The sequence below is a fragment of the Maniola jurtina genome, chromosome 11 (assembly GCF_905333055.1).
Source record: "Maniola jurtina chromosome 11, ilManJurt1.1, whole genome shotgun sequence".
In the NCBI taxonomy this organism is placed as follows: Eukaryota; Metazoa; Arthropoda; class Insecta; order Lepidoptera; family Nymphalidae; genus Maniola; species Maniola jurtina.
In genome coordinates, this window is record NC_060039.1 from 14,257,896 (window position 1) to 14,266,594 (window position 8,699).

The window sequence follows — 8,699 nt, forward strand, 5'->3', positions numbered from 1 at the left end:
CTACTAGCCGATGCCCGCGACTTCGCCCGCGTGGATTTAGGTTTTTTGAAATCCCGTGGGAACTCTTTGATTTTCTGGGATAAAAAGTAGCCTATGTGCTAATCCAGGGTATTATCTATCTCCATTCCAAATTTCAGCCAAATCCGCCCAGTAGTTTTTGCGTGAAGGAGTAACAAACATACACACACACTCACACACACACACACACACACACAAACTTTCGCCTTTATAATATTAGTGTGATCATGGAATACCTATATTTTATGATTAATATGGTGTACGTAAGAGAAAACGTAATTAATATCACGCGGCGCCTCAAGGACACCTGTCAGACTCAATATCAGGTGTTTGCCCTCAACCACTTACCGTGAAAGATAATAAACATGATGCTTTACAATACATAATTATATAATAGGCATCTATATATCTATTGTTATTTAAATAAACATGACTAATATTAGAATTTTTATTTTATAATGGTTTACATTCCCTCGTCCAAGTGGACTAAATATAACAAACCCCAATTTTACCCCCTTAGGTTGAATTCTCAAACATACTTTCCTAGCGGATGTTTGCGTCATGATAGCTATCTGAATGTCAAACAGCCCGATAGGGACTTCGTCTGTGATGGCGTTTGCTGGCGCGCGTGCTGTGCTTGTTTGGAGTGTTTTTTTTTTTGTTAAGAGTGGCTGGTTTTTGTGTTAGCTGGTGTTTTTTGGTGGTGGAACTGACTGGGAAGCGCTCCAAAGGGGCGCCGCGCGTATGTCGGCGGGCGCCGGCGCAGACGGAGTCCATACTTGTATAAATTCAATAACTTGAAAATATTCCAAACTTGACATTGGCTAATCAGAGTAAAGCCAGATTTAAAGAAAAAAAAAAAAAACAGCCCGATACGTCCAGTAGTTTAAGCTGTGCGTTGATGGATCAGTCAGTCAGTCGGTCGGCTTTTCTTTCTATACATTTAGACTTGTGACCCGGGCGTGTCCTCACAGGTGTCTTGGGCTACCTGGACTTTTTATTTCAGCTCATTTTGGAAACTGAGGCAACTGGATTAGCCTCTTCGTTGGTGCTTGGTGTTAAATCTGGTGATTGGGGTTTTATATCCGAGTCTTCTTCGACACTAATGCCTTCGTTGGGAGGCGCCGTTGCTACGAGGCGTAGGAGCTTACGGGCAGGCGGACGCCTCTCTCCTAAGTCTACGACGTAGCACGCGTAGCAGGTTCTCTACGACGCGACGACATTGTTTTAAAAAAAAAAATTGTATGTTTGTCACGTGATTACTCCGACAAATATGAACCGATTTTGATAAAAAATTTTTGTTTGGTAGGTGATACTGCCAAGGTGGTCCCATTTTAGTTTGGTGAAGATCTAATGACTATGTTTGGAGACAAAGAACAGAACTCTTCAACGGATAAGAGGTTTTAATTTTTTTTGAAATTTTTTTACCGACTCACCTTTGCAAACTCAAAGGGGTACCATGTCCGGGTGACACCTTACGTCATTTGGTAAGGAGCCAGCTTTGTTCATCCATTCTTCTCCTCCAGGATAAAGCAATATAAAACTAAAAGACATTTCCAATGGATTGCAAGCGTCACAAATAGCATTAATTGTCGGAATTTCTCTCCCTTTATTGGCTTTGGCGTCGCCCGCTCCTCGCTCAGATCTCGATATAATAAATTCTTATTATATATTCCAGGCTTCCCCTTTTTTATTTCATCATTTTGCTCAATTTCCACGGAGTTTTATATTGGAGACACATTTAACGCTTCACATAAAACCGTAAAAGGTTTATTTAATCTACAAGAATATTCTCAGCAAATCCGTTGAATAATTCTCAGCAAACGCTAATTATTCTAGTTTGCATGAGACCGATATTATTAATTAGCTAAACTAACCTTCCTAACTTAATACAAATAATGTAATAACTAGGTGTTTATTTATAACCACTTTACAGATACAGGGCGTAGATATCTTACCTAACTATTATAGACTTTAATTATTTTATTGTTTAAAAACTGTTACTTTTTAATTATATATGTATGTATAAACTTCATTGCACCACAAAATACAAATGACTGGTTACAAAAAAAGCAACTTTTCCATGAAAATAATTAGTTTTATAATTACACGGGTAAAGATTTTTATGTAAATTCTTGAGACTGTCTAGCTTTGTAACTGAGTATTCTAACGAAAATCTGGCAAACTACAGACATAGATATTAGTTCTTAAAACGTATCTACATAGTTTCATTAAGTTTGGTATTCAAATGAGAGCCATACTATCTTTGTTTAGTGCAATATGAATAACCTCCTCTTAAGGCCAATTCACACCAATCACGTACACGTGACACGTGCGTAGCGACGCGCGTAAACACCTAACAAACTGGGTTACGCATACTTCCACGCTTTATGCAAGCAGTATGCCATGTTTTATACAGTTCCATACATTACAACGCAATGGTACGCGCTACGTCTACGCTTACACAACGCTTACGCAGCCTGTGTGAACGAGCTATTAAAAGGGGTCGAAATAGTTAACTGTCGTTCTTTTATTTTCTCTAAAACAAATCAACGTTTGGTTGCGACTGGCTCGATCCCCGACTGGCCGTTAATAAGTTTTTGCTTCGCTCTTATTAAAATTTCAATTTCATTTTAATAAAATGAACCTTGATGAAACACAGGGTTGCTTTTAGTGCCTCCATAAAATTCCTAATCCGAAAACTGTGAAGGCGTTAATAGTCCGAAGCTTTTATATGGAATCGGTTACAATGAAGTTCCCTTCCGCTGATATTCAAAGTTTTGCGACTTCTGGAAGCTTTTTATATGAAAACTATAAATACCTACAACAGCTTTGATATTTCAATATTGTGCTGTCGTGAACTGTGCCGATGTTCATTATAATAATAGGGATGATAATTATTAGTCGAATCGGCGGCTTTTTATCAAACGTCAAAACGCTCGCTTAGTAAGGGAGCTTGTATGGAATTCACAGATGTGACGTCATACACATTTGACGTAAATTGACTTACTATTTAGGTAAATCGATAATTTAAAGTCAGCATACTTAAAACTAACATTGGACGTGGATTTTACGAATTTTGGAAGTCCCTATTTAATGACTCCTAATAAATAATTTAATTTGGACATAGGTATAGGTACCTGAAGAAGGTAGCGGGGAGTGGGTGGATGAGGAAGGCGGAGGACCGTGTTTGGTGGCGCGCTCTTGGAAAGGCCTATGACCAGCAGTGGACGCTTACAGGCTGATGGATTGGATTGGATTGATAGGTATTATCCCAATTGTTGTTACTGTGAAGCGCGGCATCTAGTAGAACAAAATATCGCTGGAAATCTCCGAACGTTGAAAAACGCCGCGTGATTTGTGTCTATAGGCGACCAGCGCGAGATAAATCATTGTTTCCAAATCGGTGCATGTATGCGAAAAAGTGAGAAATGGACTGCCCGCTTCTTCCTTCCATTACTTCAGACTAACTTATGCTGACGACGTCATTCGCATGGACTCTTTGGATACAAATCTCAAACCCCTATTTTACCCTTAGGGATTGAATTTTCAAAAATTCTTTCTTTGCAGAGGTATAAGTCATAATAGCTATCTGCATACCAACAACCCCGTTTGAGCTGTGCGTTGATGATCAGTTAGTCAGTCAGCTTCTTCTTCTATATATTTAGAGTTTAGATCTACGGACCACCATGATACTAGGTCAACGGGAAGTACCCTCTAGCTTTCTTGATAGACAGACGGACAACGAAGTGATCCTATAAGATTGCCTTTTTGCCTTTCGATGTACGGAACCCTAAAAAATAATTATAAATCAAAGTCTTTGATTAGGTACCGACAAGGGAAATATAATTTCTGATTTGCCTTACAGATCCTACCGCATATTATTCATTTTATTTTTATTATTTCATTCTTCTTTCTAAAAAGCAAAATTCTTAACCGTAAAGTCTGTCGCAAACCCATTTACCGACTTGATCAACGTTGCTTAACCATCGAAATTGACGGATATACGCTGTCGCAACTAGGCCACAGCACCGTCAATGCCTTAATAAACAGAGTAACTGAATTTCCCGTTATAGGGTGAGTGAGTTAAGTGAAGTTTGCTCCCAGCTTCCCACCTTGGCATTGTACTGTGTTGTTTATTAGACTGGAAACAATGCTTCAATAGACTCCCTTTTTTAACACGTTAAGTACTAATATGGCGGCCCAACCCGCCTGACGCCATTTTTTTTAAAACTCAGAAATGCCTTTAACTGCTATCTCACTGGTTCGACTAATCTCGGGAGTCTAATCGGTTATTAGTTATTAGTTACATTTAAAAACAATAGTTATGTTTCGTCGACGTCAAAGGATAAAAAAGACGATCGTATATGTAGTTTCTAGGCTTCTACCTCTAATAATTGCAAAACACGTATAGTTACCCAAAAAAATATTTTGAAACTCTTTACTGGCATCGGTTATTTTAAATAAACTTTTTCCAGACAATATTTTTTGATATTTTTTGTACACTAATGCTTTTAGTGCTTCTGTATCTATTTATTGAGGCCGTGACCGGAATATTTAGTGCACTTTATCTAGATTTCTCTTTCCACGTTCTGAGCGAATTGCCGAAGTTGTCACCGCGCGTCTCATCCGAATTAACGAACACGATATTCGTGATTACATGTTACATGTACAATCTGAGAAAGGAAAAATGTAGCCGCCATATTGTGACATTATAGCTGTCAATATGATTCGATTAAGTATTACTCGCGACGGGTCGAGATGGCAATTTTCTAGTAAGTGACATCACATTCCAGGTACAGCACGCTGCCGAGATAAACATTATCATTACTTTTGAAAAACATTTTAGCGTAAAATTTCCTACTTTGGTCCTATTCATTTGTAAATCTACGATTATTACTTTAGGAGCTACAGGGTGTTTAAGTTATCAGACAGATAAAAAATAGCATTAATATTAAGAGCTCTACCACGCTCTATTGAATTGAATTGAATTGAATCTACTGTATTTTATATTGAGGTTGCCGCTGGAATATCTTATTGGTGCACTTTAACTGGATTCCCCGTTCCTCCTCTCTAAGCGAATTATCGAAGTAGTCGCCGCGCGTCTCGCTCGCCATTATGTAGATCTACAAACAATGCTACGTAATATGTTGGATACACTTTATTAATCTTGTTCAGTTTCCTACTGTCGTATTTAGTTTGGAAATTAGGTAGACTTATTAGAAAATTATTATTCATTTCTTCATTCATTTCTTCGTTTATTTAGGTAATTGTGCAACACATTTACATAGAATATATTCCTAATAATTTTAATAAACAACTAATTTAAAAGTTTTAGATCCAATTGCGGTATGCACTCCTGGTCTGATGTTTATATTATTAAGAGTTTTTTTTTTTTTTTTTTATAATAATTCATAACCATTGTTACTTGGGATGTTGTAAAGATACATCGAAGTCTATTCAAGTATTTAGAAGGAATAATAAATCAAGGGTAAATTAAAAATTTATAACACCCCCGACAAGTGAAGGTTACAGTAACTAGAAAAGAGCTGATAACTTTCAAACGACTGAACCGATTTTCTTGGATTATAGCTAAGAACACTCTCGAATCTCGATCAAGCCACCTTTCAAACAAAAAATAAATTAAATTAAAATCGGTTTATTAGTTTAGGAGCTACGATGCCACAGACAGATACACAGATACGCAGATACACACGTCAAACTTATAACACCCCTCTTTTTGGGTTGGGGGTTAAAAATTTGCGATTTTGTAACATTTGTACATTAGCGGTTGGAGTTAATTTAAGCAACAAAATAATTATGTACATGTATCCTCCTAAGATACAGAACCTTCGGGGCGCGAATCCGGCTCGCATTTGACTTATTGTTTATTTTAATACTTGGTTTGCATCTAAATTAGTATAATTTCGTTCCCTAAAAAGCGAAACAATGTAAGTATGGTTACCTATTTACATTAAGATCAGATATCTGCAGCTTTAGCGCCGGGTTGTATGCCAGAGATTGGCTTAAGCAGACATCTAGGCGGTTCGCACGAAGCTTCACTTCTATGGGATTAGAGAAGCTTACAGCGGCGGTGCCAATTTACAGGATTTCACTGAAAGCTCGGTACAAAATAGAGCACACATTTACGTGTGTAGTGCTTATAGCCGATTCACACCAATTGCGTATGTAGCACGTACACGTGACACGTGCGTAGTGACGAGCGTGAACCGATAGACGTAACTGCACGCATTACGTCTACGTGAACGTTCACGCCACACAAGCGGTATGCCATGTTTCATACAGTTACAAGTTAACTGCCATACATTACAAGTTACAACGTGATGGTACGCTCTGCGTCTACGCTTACGCAACTCTTACGCAGCCATTGTGAACGAGCTTTTAATGTGACTTTTAGCTTAGAATAGGTGCTAAATAGTATTAAATAGTTACGAGTTATCGGAAATCTAATAGGTATAAATAATACTTATCGAAGTTCTATTCGCGAAGCTTGACCTGTAGGCTTAGTACGGTATAAGACTTTACTGACTCCGGCGGGGAGGGGCAATGCACGCACAACAGCCGGAAAATTATCCCAGAAAGAAGAAAATGATTGTATTTCTCACCAACGTTAATAGAATTTGAGTGTTAAAACACTTCAGTGTTAAAGTAGAATAGGCAAATGTTCATGTACCATACATCTACAGCCAGCTCTCAATGCGGAACCATTGCGATATAGCGCGTTTGGAATACACGTAGGATTCCAAACGTACCAAGCTTCCATAATACCCGCGACTTCGTTTGGCGAAAATATACATCCTCTTTATTCCCTGTCGTAAGAATTTTGAAGAATCCAGTCTTATTTCTTGTCTAAATAATAAGGAAACTTTACTAGATAAAAATTCAGCTTTCTAGATCCAATGGCTTGGGCTGAGCGTTGATGAGTCTTCCTTTAAGATCAGTTTTCCTTTAATATATTTAAAAATATTTTTCCCATTAGAATAAAGTCAATGTCTTTGCATCAAGGGAATAAGGAAACTCTCTGAATAGCATTATAGCCACGTTTTGGGAGCATTACAAATCTTGGCTTTTGCTGAAACGTATGCAACGAATCGCTACAATTTTTCACTAAGCTGATACGTTTTGAACACAGAAATCAGAATACGTATAGAAATGATAAGAAAGCGTGAGATTGTCGCCGCACAGGTGCTGTGACACACCAGTCAGCTTCGAAAACAGATAGATTTGCGAAGCGCAGTTTCATTAACTTTCCTTTGTATGTTAAAGATAATAAATAATTATTATGTTTTTTTCAAATTATTTTTGAACAGTTTTAAAGTAAATAAGCCACTTTAGAGTAACTCAGATTTTTTTGAACGGAAGTACCTTAAGTTCATACGTCACTTCCTTCAAAAAATGGCCACAAAATAGATCATCTGCCCTACCGGCAAAGTTGTGCCGCCAAGCGTTTTAGCGTTCTGCTACGATGTCGTGTAAAACCTATAAGGGGTAGATATAGGTTTAATGAAAACTGCCATACCCCTTCCAAGTTAGTCCGTTTCAACCTTCGATTGCATCGTCATTTACCACCAGCTGAGATCGCAGTCGACTTCGTCACCTTACGAGTATAATGGAATAAAAAATATAAAACTAGCAACACGCTATACCATTTCTATTACTTTTTTTAGAGATCTGTGGTTTTATCCTAAAGAAGGGAAGGAAGTGTACGAATAGCGGTCCATTACTCACTTTTTCGCATGCATGCACCGATGTGAAGACAATAATTTATCGGGAGATAGCCCACTTGGAACATAAATCACCACGCGTTTTTCACACGGCTGCGATAGGGAGGTTTCGAAACATACGGAACCATAAAAGCCCGACTATCGACCATTGGCTATAGAAATATTATGAAGAGGTATCTGGTACTGCAAATGTCAATGGGCGGCGGTAATCACTTAACATCAAGTGACTCTTGTCGTTTGCTCGCTATTTATTTAAAGATGTAAAGTTTGCACGTTTGATTGTAGGAAGTAATTTCTGAAACTACTGAACCGATTTTGAAAATTCTTTCACCAGTTGAAAGCTACATTATACCTTATTGAGATATGCTTTAATTTAATTCAAAAAGTAAAGATCTTTACGAAAATAGTAATAAGCTACCCGTACGAAGCGGAGGCGGGTCGCTAGTAACAAATACAAGACAAAAAATGATTAGAACTAGACACTTAGGGCCATTTGCCATGCTAATCTACACAGGTACATTGGTTGAAACATGAACCTGACTCATTAACATCTATACCTTACTACAATACCCATATCTTACATGCAAAAGTGTGTATGTTTGTTTGTTGGTTTATTGGGTTATTGGTTTGTTCTTCAATCACGTCGCAACGAATTCATTGATTGACGTGATATTTTGCATGAGTATAGTTAAAGAGCTGAAGAGAACCTGCCGTTCCTAACGAAATACTCGTCACTATGTTTTCATCACAAAACCACAGACCGCATCTCACGGCCTGACACGGGCCGAATGTATAAAAACGGCAATAGCCATTGTTTTATATCCAAAAAGTAACTGGCTTCTACCGTTCATGGGAACTGGGTGTACCTTGCCTATTAGGTTCCTTTTGGGCAAAAAATATTAGAGTATTAGACCACAAGGATTAAATGAGAACAAC